Consider the following 18665-nt stretch of genomic DNA (forward strand, 5'->3'; position numbering starts at 1 on the left):
CAGGAACAAAATATAACCCCCCAAAGCACACTCCCAGTGTCCTACTTCCACTATGACCCACCTGCCAACAGTTACCACCCAGTAATCCATTCAAATTACTAACCTATCAAATGGATTAATCCACTGATGTGGTTCTGATGGATTACAGTGTAACAGTGGTTACAGTGGAAAATGAGATGAAGTCTAATCAATTATCTCCATGTGGCTCTTCCTGATAGGGAGAATTCCCTCTGGTGCTTAGGGGGCCAAATAGTATAAATACTTAACACATCAATCACTGTTGTGCAATCAGGAATAGAACCAGCAACAATAATTCAAATCTGCCCAAAGACTGCCCTCTTAAAGTCACCTTAGCTTCTCTTGTCCACTGTGAACCTCACTCAAATTCCATCAGTTGAACTTGGGCATTTCCTTCTTCCATGACACCATGTGTGATCGTGACTTGGGGACCATATGAATAGTGTCATGAAAGTTTTATCCTGTCTCTTCCTGTGTACAGGTTTTGATTTTTCTTGGGGACAGGGATAAGGAAACTTTGGCTCCACTTGCAATCATCCTTCTCTTTAAAGCTGCTGAAGCCAAAGGTAGAAGAGAGAAGAGAGAGAGTGTGGCATGGGGGGGTGGGGTGGGGAGACAGTGACCTTGGGTCCCTGAGCAAGGCTTTGTGTTAATTTTCACTTTCATTTGTGCCTGGCTCAACTCAACCAACTTGTACTGTTTTTGGTCCACCTGAACCTTGTGCATGTTGCTGACACCATTTGTTCTAGGTTTAGGTGCTTAATAAATGATAATCTTTTTTCTTTTTTTTTCTTTCTGTGGTTGCTTAATTAAAACTGAAAAAAAAATTCCAACATCTTGGAATCATCTTTTTTAAAAATAATGATTACTATTTTACTAAGTAAAAGTGGAAAAATGTGTTTCCCCTACAACCAAAGAGGAGAAAGCCTGAACAGTGGGTACAGTGTGGTGACAGGGATCTACATGAGAAAATGAGACCAGGCCTCTCCAGGGGGAAGAGGAAGAGCCACCCACGTGGTTCCTGGACCCCCAGGTGTCTGCAGAGGCTGTAGAACTGCAGCTCAGGGATCCAGATTCCTTCATCAACTCCAGATGAGCCAGCCCACAGAGAGCAGCGGAAAGGCTGCCTCAGACACCCGTGGAGGACTGACATTGGGGCCTCTAATGCAGAGCAGCTTAGGACAGGGCTTCTCTCTGAGCTCGTGGTCATCTGAGCTCCCTGCTATCATCACCATGTCCAATAGTCCCAGCCTGGGACCCCATTTTATCTCCCCAAAAGAAAAAACAAAACAAAACAAAACAAAACCCCAAACGATAATCTTGTGGTTTGAAAAGACATTTGGCCCAAAATGTAATATTTAAAAGCATGTGCATTCAGTGAGTATAGAACAGCTAAATTTGAAGCATATTTAATGGACATGTATTTATGTGCCATTAATTCTCTTGGAAGCTAATTTATGTATCTCTGCCTCACGTTGGCATTCCACGGGTATTGACGTCACACTGCTTAGAATCATTTCAAACAGACACTTGGGAAAGATAAATAAAATGACATTTGATGGATTTTATGATCCAATTATTCACTCCCAGGGTATGTGTTTTCTTTATAATTACATGCTTTTCAGACAAATATGAAAGAATTTTGGTGTGGATTCAGTAATCTAAAAAATCTCATTGCTTTTACTTGGGAATGGCCTCCCACCGGGACAAAGGTATTGTATTATATGGAAGTGCCATTAACTAAGCTGAAGTGAAAATTAGATAAAGAAGAGGTAAGGTACACTCCTCCCCTAATGCTCTCAAGAGGTAATGTGGGTTAGACAGAGGGAAGTAAAGAGGTGTATCTCCCCAACTAGAGATAATGGCTAGAAGATTATATTGTCCTTGTTACCACTTAAGAGAGCTACAGTCAATCAAAGCCTGAGGACTCAGGATGAGATTGTACTCTGGCACCTTGTACTGACCACAGTTCTGTACCTCTTTTTGTTTTATTTCTCTACCTACATACATCCCTTTAAGTCAAACAGTCCTTCAAGAACCCTGACTATATTTAAGTCATCTTTGCATTCTAGCATCTAGAACAGAAGAGCTTCTCAAAAGAATAGGTTCTTTTAGTACTAGCCACCTTCTTCCCTTCACCATATGCACTACTTTTGTTAAAGGTCCCCAAGGTCCACACTAATCTAAGAGAGATTTCTTAAAATCTCCAAGTTTTGAAAAAGGTACATTCATACATTGCTGATGGGACTGAAAATTGGTGCAACCACCATGGAAAACAGTATGGAGATTCCTCAGAAAACTGGGAATGGAACAACCATTTGACCCAGCTATCCCACTCCTTGGTTTATACTCAAAGGATTTAAAATCAACATACTATAGTGATAAGACACATCAATGCTTATAGCAGCTCAATTCACAATAGCTAAGCTATGGAACCAACCTAAGTGCCCATCAACAGATGAATGGATAAAAAAAAATTGTGATATATATACACAATGGGATATTACTCAGCCTTAAAGAAGAATAAAATAATGGCATTTGCAGGTAAATGGATGGAGCTGGAGGATTAAGCAAAATAAGCCATCTCAAAGAACCAAAGGCTGAATGTTTTCTCTTATTATGTGGATGCTAATTCACAATGGTGGTGGTAGTATTAGTATCGTTCTCACCTTCTTTTTCAAAACTATTTAGGCTTCTCTGGTTTCTCTTTTATATAAATACATAGGTCATAGGTGCATGATTTGTGGAACTTTAAGAAAAGCAAACAATCTCATGTAAATATAATTCAGATCAATGTTGTCATCAGCATTCCCAAAGTCTCTTTTATGCTTACCTATCCCTGCTCACTACTCCCCTTCTCCAGCAGAAAGCATTAGTTATGGCTCCTGCTACCACAGATTAATTTTGTCTGTTTTATAAATGTGCATAAATAAAATCATGTAATATATACTCTTGAATGTCTATGAGATATGTCTCTGACAGTCATCCTAGTTATTGAATGTAGCAGTAATTTGCTTTTTGCATTGCTGACAATATTAATTTTAATAATATACCTTGATCTACCTATCTACCTATCTATCTAACTAGCTAGCCATCTTTGTTTTAAAAAGAAATTTGGTTAGTTTCCAGTCTGAGGCTATTACAGTTTTGCTGCCAGAACATATTTTTATGCATCTTGGAGAATATATGCATACATTTCTATTGTATTACCTGGGAGTAAAAATGCTGGTCACAGAGCATGCTTATGCCTAACCTTAGTCACTTCTTTTTCTCTCTCTCACTTTTGTCATTCTGATGACTATGTGAATCTCATTGTAGCTTAAATTTGAAGTTCATGGTGGCTAATGAAATTACATACTATTCAAATATCCATTGATAATTTTGATATTCTCTCACTCAAAGGGCCTATTCAAATCTTTTGCCCATTTAAAACAGTGGGAAATCTGTGTTTTCTGTTTTTTATTTATGCTAGTCACTTGTTAGATATGTGTCTTACAACTATATACTCCTGCTTTGCACTCTATTCTTGGTGTCTTTTGATAAGTAAAAGTTTTATACTAGTACACTCCAATACAACATTTCCTGTGTTCTTATTGTTTTTCCATGTCCAGTTGAAGAAAATTTTGCTTACCCCTTATTCCATTTTGGGCAGTTATTCTCTTGTGTTATCTCCTAGAAGTTTTATTGCCTTTTGTTTTGCACTTTAAGTATGTCATCCATCAACAATTGATTTTTGGATTTGGTTTGAGGCATGGACCAATGTTCGTCTTATTCTTATGTGGAAATTCAATTATCCCAGCACCATTTATTGAGCAGAATATTTCTTCCCCACTGCATCGAAGGGGTTATTTGTCATAAATCATGTGACTATATAAATATGGGTCTGTTTCTGGACTTCCTATTCTGTTTGTTCTCAATGTTTATTCTTGTGCTGATACTACATTTTAATTATGGTAGCTTTATAATAAAACTCAATATCTGATAAGGTAAGCCCTTCAACTTTGTTCTTCAAAGTTGGTAATTTGCATTTCATATTAATTGAGTTTCCATGAAAACTGATGAAATTTTTATTATAATTCAATTGAAATTATAAAGCTTGAGAAATTTGGATGGAACTTTGCAGGGCTAGAGCTAGTCCAAAAGACTGGCAAGCAAAGAACCAAGGATTAGGAATGGCAAACTGAAAGCTTCCTGCTGGAGGGCTAGCAGGCCATGGGTTGCATATAGGAAATTTGGAGCAGGAAACCCTCTACTGGAATGTCTGCAGGATGAGACTGGAGGCAAAAAACATGGACCAGGACTAGGAAGCTGGAAGGTGAGTAGACAGTGCCCTATATGTGTTCTGCCTGCTATTGGCCACGTGCACCATAGGAGAAAGGGAAGAAGAGGACCCTGGAATCAGGAGGAAAAGGTGTGTCCCCCCTCTAATTCCCTTCTAGCATCTTCTACTGACAATGTTTAGCAATGCACCAATTTGCAGGGCAGAAATATTCCAGTATCACAAGTGAAGCAGTGAAGAGTAGATTTGGTGCAGAGAGATGGGTTGGCATAATTTGATTCAATTTTTAGGCAAATGCAGAACTATTCGGATTGTCTAATTCTTATGTCAGCTTTGATAAGTCGGGTTTTTTTTTTCTGGAATTTCTCGATTGCATCTAAGTTTTCTAATTTATAATCATAAATTTAGGTACAATAACTTTTTATTATCTTGTAAGTGCCTTGAGTATCTGTAGTATTAACCTCTTTATTATGTTTAGAATTAATATAATATTCCTCATTCTATTTTTTCTTGATTACTCTTGCTAAGTATTAATTAATTTCCTTTAATTTCTAAAGATTCATTTTGTGCCTTGATTTTTCTCCATTATATGTTTCTTTTTTATTTCAAAAATTTCTGCTTTCATCTTTACTTTTCTCCCACCTTTCTTTTTCCTTCTTTTGGTTTGTTTATTCATTCATTTATTTATTTTGGTTTTATTGATTTTATTTTTTTAAATACATGACAGCGGAATACATTACAATTCTTATTACACATATAGAGTACAGTTTTTCATATCTTTTTATATAGAGTATGCTCATACCAATTCATGCCTTTATACATGTACTTTGTTTTTTGTTTGTTTTTGCATTACAATTCTTATTACACATATATACCACGATTTTTCATATCTCTGTTTATATATAAAGCATGTTGACACCCAATTTGAGTCTTTAAACATGTTCTTTGGATAATGATGGGCATCACATTCCACGGCCCTTGCTAATCCCCTACCCCCTCCCTTTCCTTCCCACCCCTCTGCCCTATCTAGAATTCATCTATTCCTCCCATGCTCCCACTCCCTACCCCACTATGAGTCAGCCTCCTTATATCAGAGAAAACATTTGGCATTTATTGTTTTGGGATTGCTAACTTCACTTAGCATTATCTTCTCCAAGCCATCCATTTACCTGCAAATGCCATTATTTTATTAGTTATTTTACTACCTGCTATGTGGATATTCACATTATGGATTTTAAGCCTTTTTTACTTTCTAGTTTATGCATTTAAGGGTACACACTTCCTTCTGACACACCTTCACTTGCAATAACATATTTCCATTTGAGCGTCTGGGATCATTTTCTTCTGTGTTAGGGCTTTTTCCCCAGTTCTTTCTTGCTCATTACAATATCTTTAAGTGTATGCTTGTTCAAAAGCATTTCTATTTTGACTTTATTTTTTAAAGTTATTTTCCTCCTGTGCACAATTTTAGATAGGTATTAATTTTCTTTTAGTTCGTGGAAGACAATATTCTACTGTCTTTTGGCATCATAGTTTCATTTGAAAAGTCAGCCATAATTCTGTCATTGCTCCCCTGAAACTCATGTCTACTTTCTGTCCATTTATGAAATATTCTTTTCAGTCATCATGGGTTAGCTTTATTTCTATCTATTCATCTTGGAATTAATATTGTTTCTTCTATTTGTTAATATCATCTATTTGTTTTGGGAAAATCTTAAATTATCTCTTCTGTTTATCTTTCCTCTTTCCTTTTTAGACTCCAATTGCACTTTTGAAAGTTATTTTCATCATGTCCCACATATATTCCAAACTCTTTTTTTTCCTGTGTTTTCTATTCTCTTTATTTCTCTGAGGAACTATAAGTTGGATTATTTTCTGCTAATTTATATTCCAGATAACTAATCTTTTCTTCTGCTATGTCTAATCTGCTTTTAAACCCAGCTGTTGAATTTTTAATTTCAGTGAAATGTTATTGAGCTTTATGTTTTCTAATTGATTTTTTGAAGGCTACAGTAGTATGATAAAACAGTCGTTTTCCTATTTTGATTATGTTATTTATCATTATTTAAAAGGTCATATTTAACAAGTCAAATATTTAAATTTGAGTCTGTTTCCAAAATCTGAGTTTTTTAAACAATTGCTAGTTTTTGGTCATTTGATCCTGCTCTCGGGTATGATTGATAAATTTGACCTAATGCAGCCATTAGGTAGGAAAAATTGTAGATGCTGTGAATGACATCTCCCTTTAGAGAGGATTTAATTTTGTTTTGACAGGAAGAGAGACCACAGGAAGATTACCTTGATCCATTGGACTCGGGTTACAGACTCAACATCAGGTCTTACTATTTTAGGTTTCTCTTTATTTCTAAAGCCTATCCCCTCCAAGGATCTCAAACCTGATATATTTATTAGGGATCCTCTTTCTTGGCAGGTTATGAACTTCAATTTTTGTCTTCCTTATACCATGAGACTACTGAAATGTCTGCTTAGATTTTCAATTCCTTAGCAGCTGCTTTTTGCTTGTTTTCTTGGCAATGTTCCTCACATATGTGCATCTAGAAGTTGGAAAATACCTCAAGGAAAAATTGTACACATAATACCCACTTCACATCTCAGCAGTTGGCTTTTCTTTGAGATCATGACTTCTCAAGCCGGAGTGAACTTGATCACCCTGTACACCAATTTTTGAATCCCCTGCCAGGGAGACTGTTATAAGTTCTTGGCTGCTGATCTTTGTTCGGCATCTATGTTCCATGAAGCAAACTGGCAGATACCCCGAGGGGAACAAGTAGCAGCCAGTACTGTGCTCACTTTTATCTGTTTTCTTTCTTTTTGGCATTCTGCTCTTTCAAGACTGAGGGATACTTGGAGGGTACAGTGGTACTCTCAGGAACCATTTCTGTAAGTAGACTGCAGGAAAACCAGGGGATAGCAGTGAGTATAGAAGTGGGATTTAGAAGAAAAATTCTAGCATCACAGAAGTTGTAGCTAGATAAAGTCCAACAAGGAGACCTTAGGTGAACCCATAAAAAAAATGTCTATGAGAGTGAAGGAATTCGTTTTCAAGCATATTTTTATTTTGGTCCCAAAGAGCAAGAAAACATCTTAGGCAGAAGCAGTTCAAGTAAAGGAATCCAGTAATTCATTGGATTTTGCAGTCTCACTTCCAATGAATGAAATCACCTATGTCAGTCAACTTTGGGTTCTTGGTATTCAACAGGGGCTCCCAGAATACAGTTTAAGGGGCAGAATGGATCTGAAGGCTGAAAGACCAATCGTCTGTCCAACCCGCCTCCAAGAGGGACCCAGAAGAGCAGAATTGAACCCAATAGGCTGATATCCTTTTTCTGAATTCTGGGTTTTTCCATTCTGGACATATTAATGCTATCTCTTCTAAACATGAAATAAATATAGTACTGAAAAAGGTGTTTGTGTCCCAGTGACAAATATAGTCTGTGTAGTTGTCAAACGGGAAATTCCAGAAGCCTCCTGTGGCCTTGCCTGCTATGAGGCAGGAAGAAGCTTTTCCCCAAAGACAGAGTTGACGAGTGCCTCATGTCCCCAGAGGGACTCACTGGAAACAGGTCTTTGGAAATTGTAGCATAAACATACTCCCACCCACCTGGCTCCTGTACAGACCACAAACATCTTGGCTCCTCCTCCATCAGAGCAGTTTTCTGTGTGAGTCACTTCTGTCTCTTCACTTTGGACTTTCTGCCTCAGGGGACCTTGAAGATCCATCTAATCCAGCACTGAAAATGCTCAGCACTCAGCAAACAATGGACAATAGAAAACCTACCCCAAAAGGGTACATTCTCCTCCCTGGAGCACATGGGAACCTGGGCCTAGCACCCAGTTCATGCAGAGCAAAAGCCTAGGCCCAAATCACACCTTGCTGCAAAACACACAAGACAGTATGCCCGAAGGTGATGATGGTCTGGTTTTCTGAGTAAGGACATTGATCAATTCAGGTCTGGAAAACACAGCATGCCAATACCAGGGGTGTCTTAGGACATCCTCTATGGGAGAGGTCATAATCCCTAGACCTGATACTCAGTTTAAGTTCTGCTTGTTCTGTAAAAGGCTGGGCCCACAGGCTGAGAAGAGAAGGCACAGGAAAGAGCCACAAGAGGGCTTAGGGGGTGCAGAATGGGAGGCACAGGCAATCAATAGCCTTTCCCACACATCCCTGGCTTGGTCCCTTAATGGGGGTTCCTAAGTTTTGTCCTGATGGATTTTCAGTTTCACCAACTGTTGGGCTCCCTGCCTGTTTTTTTTTTATATCAGCATCTCAGAGGCAGCATAGTGGGAGAGCCAAGTGTAGTAAACGAGTTTTTTATACTTGTGGAGTATTTTTAATATTGTGGGATGCAAAAAAGACCTTTCCTTTCCTAGCTTCATTTTCCAGCTATGCAAACCATTATGAACATCTTGGGGCCCCTGGAAATATCCAAGGTCCATACGGATGCTACCTGGAACATGGACTCACTAACATTTATCTGTCTGAAGTGAAAGGTGTCCCTAATGATCCCAGCTGACATTTATTCAAGTGCTTTTCAACTCAGCGATCCCAAAGAGCTCTACGAGCTGATTTACGGGCTGTCCACGGAGTGGAAGTGAATGGTAATGACCGCGGTGATGAAGATGGTGACGGATGGCCCAGGTTCTGGTATTCGATATGTCATGTTGTTTCTGGGGCATTTCCAATTTCTTGAGCTTCCTGGTGATTCGAAGCATAAGGGGAACAGAGGGCTGTGTCCATTTCATCCTGCATTTCTCAGTGGAGATGACTCTGATTGGGGCCTGGGGATGCCTTAATTCTCTCTCCCCCTCACACAAATTTTAGTAATGAGCAGAGAGAGGACATTTTGAGATGCTGCAGAGGGGGCCATCTGCGCTCCTCCTCTTGGTGCATGTGGGACCTTCCCTCACCTCCCTTCTTACAGTGTCCTCAACCAGCTCTTGAGCTTTTCTGTTCCATTGGGGAAAAGGGAGGATTTGGTTTTAAGGGAATCAATACATGAAACAGATAAAAGTGAACTAACTGTTCTGTTCCAGCCTTTCCTCCCTGAGGAAGGTGACACCTGAGCTCTAGACTGAAAACCACTCACTTCCTTGGGTGCTGGGGGAATCTGTGCTTAGGAGATCTGAATTTCTTTCTGGGGTTCCCCCACTGACTTTTGAGTCCAACGATAGAATATCTATGTGTTCCCTTTGTTTCATCTCTAAAATAGAGACTACCTGCTCTTCCGTAAATACAGCTTTTAAAATTGGAATGCTCATGTTAGAACTATAATGATAGGGATAATACACTTCTAGGCATAGTTCTAAATGCTGTCTTTGTAACTTCATCTAATTCTTATGACTTTCCTATAGGGAAGGTGATGAATATTATTCCCACTTATTATTAATTATTAATTATTATTAATTATTATTATTCCCAATGGGAATAATATTATTAATAATATTCCCTCTTTAAGTGGAAGAAACTGGAGCACAGAGAGATTATGCCAATTTCCCATGGTCACTCAGCTTGAGAGTAGTATAGGAACAAGTCAACACCAGGCAGCCTGACTCCAGAGTCCTTTGATCTGAACTCCTGACACTTGATTTTCAGACTTGGTTGCATATTAAAATTGCTTAAGGGTTTTTAAATTTTTTCAGAAGCCCAGTTTGTGCCTCAGGTATAAGGTATTAGTGTTAGTGTTTTAAAATCTCCTTTTGTGAGCTAAATTGTGTCCTTCAAAAAAAAAAATATTGAGGCCCTAACCCCTGTTCCTTCAGAATCTGATTTGGAAACAGATTTGCAGCAGGGTATAATACTTAAAATGAAGTCTTATTAGAGTAAGCTGTGCCCTTAATCCAGTATGACCAGTTTCCTAGAAGAATATGGTCACGTGGATACAGAGAAACACAGGGAGCGGGCCAGGTGACCCTGCAAGCAGAGACTGCAGTCACATGGTGGCAAGATAAGGAACACATGTGATTGCCAGCAGACCATCAAAAGCCAGAGGATCCCCGAAGGATTATCCTCTCCTGTTCCAGACGGAGCATGGCATTGCCAATGACACTTTATTTTAGATGTCTGGCCTCCAGAACTGTGAGATGGTACATTCCTGTCATTTTGGATATCCACTGTGTCATGCTCAGGTATGGCAGCCTTGAAAACTAACCCAGCTCCCCAAGTGACTTCAGTGTGCAGATAGATCTGTGATCCACTGCTCTACATGAATGAATCCCTTTCCATAAAAATGGACCATATGGATGTGGGGGAAAGCCCTGACAGAATAACCGAGCCTTGGTCAGGCCTGATTTGGGACAGTTGTCATCCTATGCTAACATTGGCTATGGGTCAGTGTTGATGAGGTATACTTGGGAAGGAAGATGGCTGCTGTGAGGGGACATTTAGAGTCAGCCTCAGTGCTCACAGGGAAATAGTAACGGTGGGTGTGAGTACGGGCATAGAGTAAGAGGTGCCCAGGAGAAGAGGTTGAGGGGAGGAGAGGAGCAGAATGCATATTTCCCCTACAGACGCTGCCATACAACATGGCAAAACCATTATGAGAGCAGAAGGGCAACCTAGAGATGCAGGCGCAGTAGAACAGAGCCCTGTGAGAGATGGCTGGGGTCTCTGGAAGAAGGGCCTATTGGAATGGCTCACAGAGGAAATGATCTTTTAACCTGAGGATCACGTTTGATATACAACATGGGGCAAAGAGATTCCAGCCACATGGAACACCTTAATCAAAGGTGTGGATTGGAGATCAGGGAGAATTGGGGTTATGAGTGAAAAGTGAGTGGACTCCATGACTAGGCGTGTTGGTCATCTTTTGGCCACTGTGACCAAAATAACTGCCAAGAACAACTTAGAAGAGGAATAGTTTATTTGGGGGTCAGAGTTTCAGAGATTCAGTCCATGGATAGCTGACTACATTGCTCTGGTTCTAAGGTGAGGTAGAACATCAGGGCAGTAGGGCATGGTGGAGGAAAGCCGCTCCATTCATGGCAGCCAAAAGGAAGAGAGAGAGAGAGAGATCTGGGAGTGGTGGCGCATGCCTGTAATCCCAGCGGTTCCAGAGGTTGAGCCAAGAGGATCCCGAGTTCAAAGCCAGCCTCAGCAATGGTGAGGCGCTAAGCAACTCAGTGAGACCCTATCTCTAAATGAAATATAAAATATGGCTGGGGATATGGCTCAGTGGTTGAATGCCCCTGAGTTCAATGCCCAGTATCAGAGAGAGAGAGAGAGAGAGAGAGAGAGAGAGAGAGAGAGAAGGAGGAGCTAGGGATGGCAAATATACAATTACCAGGACATATCCCCAGTGACCCATTTCCTCCAGCCACACTCTACCTACCTAAGTTACCACTTAGTAATTTGTTCAAATTATTAATCCATCAAATGGATTAATTCACTTATTAGGTTATGGCTCTCATAACCTAATCATTTATCCTGTGTTAAGATAGGAGGCTTTGGAGGATACCTCATATATAAACCATAACAATAGAGTGTAATGTAGCAGGGAAAAAGATCTTGGAGACAAGGAAAGAAGTCCAGAAAGGTAGACTAAGGCAATTTTCTGTTGGGATTTGGGTCCCACGATAAGACACTCCTTAAATTTCATTCTGTGAGCCATATGGAGTCAACAGAGGCTTTTGGCCAAGAAAGAAACACTATCATTATTTGTGATGATGTTGATAACATTTCCTAGGGTCCTTACTCTGTGCCTGAAGCTAAAACATCACATTTAATTTTCCTAATCACCTTATGAGATAGGTGCTATCAGGATCCTGATATAATAGATTTAGGAACTGAAACCAAAGGCACTCTAGTGACTGTCTAAGTTCCATAACTGGTAAAGGTAGAAAGCTGGATTGGAACCATGGATGAGCTTCAGTTTCTTCAACTGCAAAATGGGGACAGTAACGGCGTCTATTTCGTAGTGGCCTGGGGAGGATGAAATGAGACACACAGAGCACTTAGCACAAGGGAGATGCTTAAGAAACAGGGGTTACGTTTGTCTTTACCCAGACAACCTCCCCTCGACAGTGCATCTCGCTCTTCATCTCTACCTGCCTAAGACTATTCTGTGTCTGCATTAGGACTCAGCATTCATTCTTTCAACTTAGCATTTCCTTTTCCTGCAAGGTCAATTTATCCACTAATCCAAGTGCATCTTTGAGTGTTTCCTGCGTTCCTCTGGTCTCAGGGTGGATGGGATCTTTCTCCTGGTATCGCCACCTTACTCCTTACTTCATGGAATTGTCTGCCTTAGACTTAGGAGGGGGCCGGGCAGCCCACACTGTCCAGTCCCTCTTGCCATCACGGATCCTATCTGTGTTCATCTCCCCAGGTGCCTCTGGGTTCTTAGGCAACACTCCAGGCATTTTCCTTGTGTCCCCCTGGGTACAGTACCTGGCACCTTACAAGGGCTCAGATACAGACATGATAAGTAGCTGCTCTTCCTAGGCCCTTGAGTGGATAACAATGGGAAAAGCCTGTGATTGGTTGCCTCATCTTTTATTTCTAGAAAAAAGTTGTCTGTCACAAAAAGAGAGAGGTGTGGAGGAAATGACTCACTATGATCATTGCAATTTCTTAGTGCTCAGAAAAAGGGACTTTTTCCTCTAGAGGAAATAAAGGAGATGCAGGGTGGGTGAGGTCATCTGTTGCTTTGGGAGACAGGAATTAGAAAACAGTTTGGAAGAATGCTCGTTTGGATCATTATGATAGCCTCAAAACTGGTATTCTGCCTGTGATCATTCTTTCTTCCAGTCTCTCCTGAACATTGACTTGATTTATCTTTATTAAAAATGTGGTTGTATCAAGTCATGCTCTGGCTAAAGATATTTTTAATGACTTTTGTTTGCTAAAAGGAGCAAGTCTCAGACTTTAAGGTGGCTGTGGAAGTCCTCTACCCCGTCCCTTCACTCTTTCCAACCTTCCCTCCTCATACACAGCACCTCAGAGTTGATTTTCTTGATTTTTCTCTTCTACTTTGCCCCTGGAACAGCCTATTCCTCTGGCCTCCCAGCCTCCTTACTTTTCTCAGACCAATAGCTTGTCTGCCTCCTACTCTCCCTGCATACTCAAACTTATGCTTAGGTTATTTGCTGAAGATCAATAAGCAAACTAACTAAATACATGTAATTGGAGAGGGATCGTGGTGGGCAGTGTTAAACTGTGGGTTTGATCTTGGGCTTCTGGCTTGGACAGAGAGACTGTGTGTTATAGCCTTCTCAGAGCCAAGACTAAGCCCCTGGTATGTAAAGGGCTTTAAAGAAGGCAAAGTGTGGAGAATGTGCCAAGGACCAGTGGGGGCGTGGGGTGGCGGGGCAAGCGAGCGGGGCTCTTTGAACATCTAACATGTTAACAAGGAGGAATTTGGGAGAATCTGGTGCAGTAATTATCTGTGGTCTAACTGACTGCCTATCTGAATCATTCTATCCACCCGTCAATTGGAATTTACCAGATTTCTTTGATCCTGATGGAGTTGACTCATAAATGATAGTGAGTTTCTTCTTGGACTCTGGGCTCCGTGGAATTAATCAAACTTTGGGTTTGTCTGCTGTAATCAGTTCAATAGTTGCTCTCTGCTCATGGATGACTCCTGGCCTTCCTTACATCTGAAGGCCTTAGCTTTTGTCAGCACACAGCACTTCAATCAATACCGGCAGCCCAGCTGTCTCCTAAATAGGGCTGTCAAGCCAACCCTGATAAGCAGTGGTTACTAAATATTTGATGATTGGCTCTCTGTGTCACAGTGCCCTCGTCACATTTCAGTCCGGAGCCTGGAACTTACCTTAAAAATACTCTGTTCTAAAATTTACACGGTTCTTTTCCATCTTTATTTTTTCTCCACGTTGTATAACACATCAGCAAAATGATTTAAGAGACACACAGTGGGACCCAGAAGTTGGCAGAGCTGAGAATCATAGAGGGTAGCATTTCTTGGGTAAGGTGCTGATTAGTGCTGATGACCAAATGTTCCTGTCTCTGCCCATTCCAGGTACACGATGTGATTGTGTTTCCTGACTCTCTTGTGGATTGAGGCATGTGACTAGTTCTAGTCAATGAATTGAAAGCAAAAGCAATGTATATCACTACTTTTTCAGAACACTAAGGTCAATGTGAAACCCTTCAGGGCTCAATTTTCCCTTTGCTACTCTATTAGTGTGGTTCTCCAAAGAAACAGAAACACACACACACACACACACACACACACACACACACGCACACCCCTTGTAAAAAGGAAACAATTTCTTATAATATATATTCTAAGGTTTTTGTTCTGGAGACCCAAGAGCAGCAATGGTACAAGTCTGAGTCTAAGGTTCAAAAAGAAGACCAATGTCCCAGGTCACAGGCAGAGACAGAAAGACCAAATTTTCCTCTACTTAAATTTTGCTTTATTTAACTTTCAACAGATTGGAGGAGGCCTATCTAAACTAAAGGAGAGGACAATCCTTTTTACTCAGTCTACCGATTCAAATATTATGCTCCTTTAGAAACACTCTCACAGACATAACCAGAATAATATTTCATCAAATATCTTGTCTACCCATTGTTCAGCCAAGTTGACACATAAAATTAACTATCACAAGCCCACACCTTTTGTCAACTTGGCATCCATATGCATCTCCTTAAACTGTGCTTAATTTCCAAATAAAGACAATAACAAGATCATAATTTTGCCTAACATGACACAACGATCTTGCATGCAAACAGAAACACAATCAACCCTTTCCCCAGAAGATAAAGTAAAGACCTTGGGAGACATTTACCCTTCTTGATGTCTCATAAACTAAATACTATGATGTAAAGTGAACAATGCTTATATGTTATTGTTATAAAATAAAGTCAAAACATTTATCTAAGGGAGAGAGAGGAAAGAAAGACATGTGCTTAATACATACACAAATATATTTACAGAAAAAGAAGAAAGAAATACTCATAAAAAATAAGACTGTGTGGGCTGGGGACGTGGCTCAAGTGGTAGCGCGCTCACCTGGCATGCGTGTGGCCCGGGTTCGATCCTCAGCACCACATACAAACAAAGATGTTGTGTCCACCAAAAACTAAAAAATAAATATTAAAAAAATTCTCTCTCTCTCTCTCTCTCTCTCTCTCTCTCTCTCTCTCTCTCTTAAAAAAAATAAGACTGTGACTGGTTATAGCTGGTGGGCACAACTACCTTCTTCCAATACCCATTTTGTATCCCCTTTGCCTTCAGCAAGTATTTTAGCCTGGTTGTGGTATTTCTCCTTATGGGGTGACCCAATCCCTCATTCCTGAAGGGTGCGGGCCATTGCAGTCCTGCCTGAATTGTGTTGGTGTAGTTTTCTTCTGACTTTAACCCTAGGGTATGGAAATCCCAAGAGATTCTCCACATTCTCCTGTGTTCCAGACATACTTTTACTTGCTTCCATTCTTTATTAGAAATCCCATTTCCCTTGGTACTCAGGATGAGCTACCTCAGCCAGCACAGTAACGCTCTTATTTACCTGTTGATTTGGAGGTACAAGGACTTGACAGTGACCAGGTGACAGGCTTAGTCTTCCTTTCAATGTAATGGTTTTCAATCTCCTGGTGGGAGTGTCCCTCTCTTTGGAATTAAGACCTCCTGGCTAGCAGAGGATTAGGTACTGGGAAACAGGAAGCAAAATTTCAGCTAGTCTGTTACTAGGAGTAATAGTGAGTGGTGCACTCCCACTTCCACCCCTTGATTCCTAGATCCATGAATTCTGTCTGTAGGAGAAACACCACCATATATTGAAGACTGATTCATATAACTTTCTGGAGAACCTCACCCCAGTCTTTCTAGATATTTCCACTCAGCTAGCACTACAATTGAGCCTTAAGAAAGTTATTCCACTTATTCTACCCTTCATTTAAACCACATATTTATAGGTAACAGAAAATATGATAAGGCAGGAGGGCAGACAACATGGTAATGCCAGTGCATCGCTTGAATATGGGCCCATTGCTGCACTTTGTTTGCTGTGAAGTGAATCCTTTGTTCTGAGACATGCTATGGGGAATACTATGATGGATGGTAGTTTTGGCAGAAGCATTGTGTGCAGGGAAGGTAAATCCATATCCAGAATGTCTATTCCACTAAGAACAAATTATAGAAATAATCCATGTAATCAACCAGGCAGCTGGTTGATCACACCAGGGAATGGCGCCATATTGGAGACTCAGTGTGGGTGTCTGCTGCTGGCAGATAGGGCACTTGGTGGAGGCTATAGTGCGATTGGCCTGGGTGAGTGGACGTCTGTTGCTGAGCCCATGCAGAGCCTCCATTCCTGCTCCGTGGCTGCTTTGTTCATGAGCCCATTGAGTAATGACAGGGGTGACTGAGGAAGATGGCTGCCTGGAATCCACAGAATGGGTCACCCCATCTACCTGATTATTAAAATCTTCCTCTGCTGCAGTCACTGCCTGGTGAGTATTTACGTGAAACACAAATATATTTGCATCTTTTTGTCCACTCTGAGAGGTACAATCACATACCTCTTCCCCAGATATCTCTGTCATTGATTTTCCAGTAATGGTCCCAGTAAGTCCCTGATTGTGTAGTCAAATTATTGGTTATAGCCAATGAATCAGAATAAAATCACCTGTCTGGCCATTTCTCCTTCCAAGCAGAGTAAACAACCAAGTGCACTGCCTGTAGTTCTGCCTATGAGGGTAGGGGATCAGATTAACATCCACCACGGTCTTTTAGGGGTGTCACAGGAAGGGACATAAGTGCTACATCTGTCCACTTTCATGTGGTGCCTTGTGTCATGCATAACAATATGTAAATCAAGCCTGAGTTGAATCCTCTCTTCCTCTGTCAACTTGTAGGAGGAATCTCCATGAGATCATAGGTGTAGGTTAGAGAGAGAAGGCAATATATCAGGAGAGGGGACTATGGACATTTGGGCCACTTCTTTATGTAACCTGCTTATGCCTTCAGGCCTGCTCAGGGCTGCTCATGTACATACTGCTTCCATTTGATGATGAAGTACTGTCATATACATTTAAATTTGTTACTTGGTGAATCAGTTCCTAGGGAACCTCGGGTTGAATGATAATTCGGTGCCCCATGTTTAAGCATTTAAGACCCAATAGCAGGTCAAGAGTCTTTTCTTAAAAGTTGAGTAAATTCTCTGCAGAGGATGGCAGGGTTTTGATCCCAAATCCAAAGGTTCTACCCTATGATTCATTGATAGGGTTCTGCCAAAGGCTCTTCATGCCACCTTTGTTTGCTAATGACACTTCAAGTACATTTGGGTCTGCTGGGTCCTATGGCCCAATGTCAGAGCATTTCACACAGCTGCCTGGGTCTATTGCATAGTCTGTTCTTTTGCTGTGTCCTGTTCTAAACTGGCAGCTTGACCAGTCAGTGAATGAGCTAGAGTAATACACCCCAGTAAAAAATGTGCAACCATTAAAAATCCTAAGAGGCCTACTTGACATTGTGCTTTTTTTTTTTTTTTTTGGTTATGGGAGGGATGATATGCAACAACTTGTTCTTTGCTTTAGAAGGGATATATCAACATGTTCCACACTATTGGAACTCTAAGAATCTACCTAAGATAGAAAATTCCTGAATTTTCATCATATGTATTTCCTACCCTCTGCCACACAATGTCTTACCAATAAATCTCTAGGAGTGGCTACTTCTTGCTCACTAGGTCTAATCAGCATAACATCCTTAATGTAATAGAGCAGCATGGAAGGGAAATGCAATTAAGGTCTTTTGAACTAAATTATGGGGCTGGACAGTCGATACATCCTTGTGGTAGGACAAGGTATATTATTGGCATTGTCAGCTGGAAGCAAACTACTTCTGGTGGATCTTATGGACAGGTATGGAGAAAAGGCATTTGCCAGATCGGTAGCTATTTACCAGGTACCAGGGAATATGTTAATTTGCTCAAGCAAGGACACCACATCTGGTACAGCAGCAGCAATTGGAGCTACCACCTGGTTAAGCTTATAATAATCCACTGTCATTTTCCAAGAAACATCTGTCTTTGGCACAAGCCAAACAGGTGAGCTGAATGTGGGTGTTCTGGGAATCAGTATTAGTGTAGGTTCTCTAGAGAAAGGAAACCATACAAAATCTGGGTATCTAGATCTGTGTTTATGTTTATTACAAAGCATTGCTCATGCAATTATGGAGGCTGAGAAGATCAAAGATCTGCAGATGACAGGCTGGAGACCAAGGTGAGCTGATGGTGTAGTTCTGGTTTTGAGTCTGAACCTTAGAACCACGAGGGCTGAGACTGTAGGTTCCAGTCTGAGCCACAGGCTAAAGGCCGGACAAGATTAATGTCCTTACTCAAAGATAGTGATTGAGAGAAATGGAGAATTTTCCTT

The sequence above is a fragment of the Spermophilus citellus genome, assembly GCF_964194105.1.
Source record: "Spermophilus citellus genome assembly, chromosome: 12".
Lineage (NCBI taxonomy): Eukaryota > Metazoa > Chordata > Mammalia > Rodentia > Sciuridae > Spermophilus > Spermophilus citellus.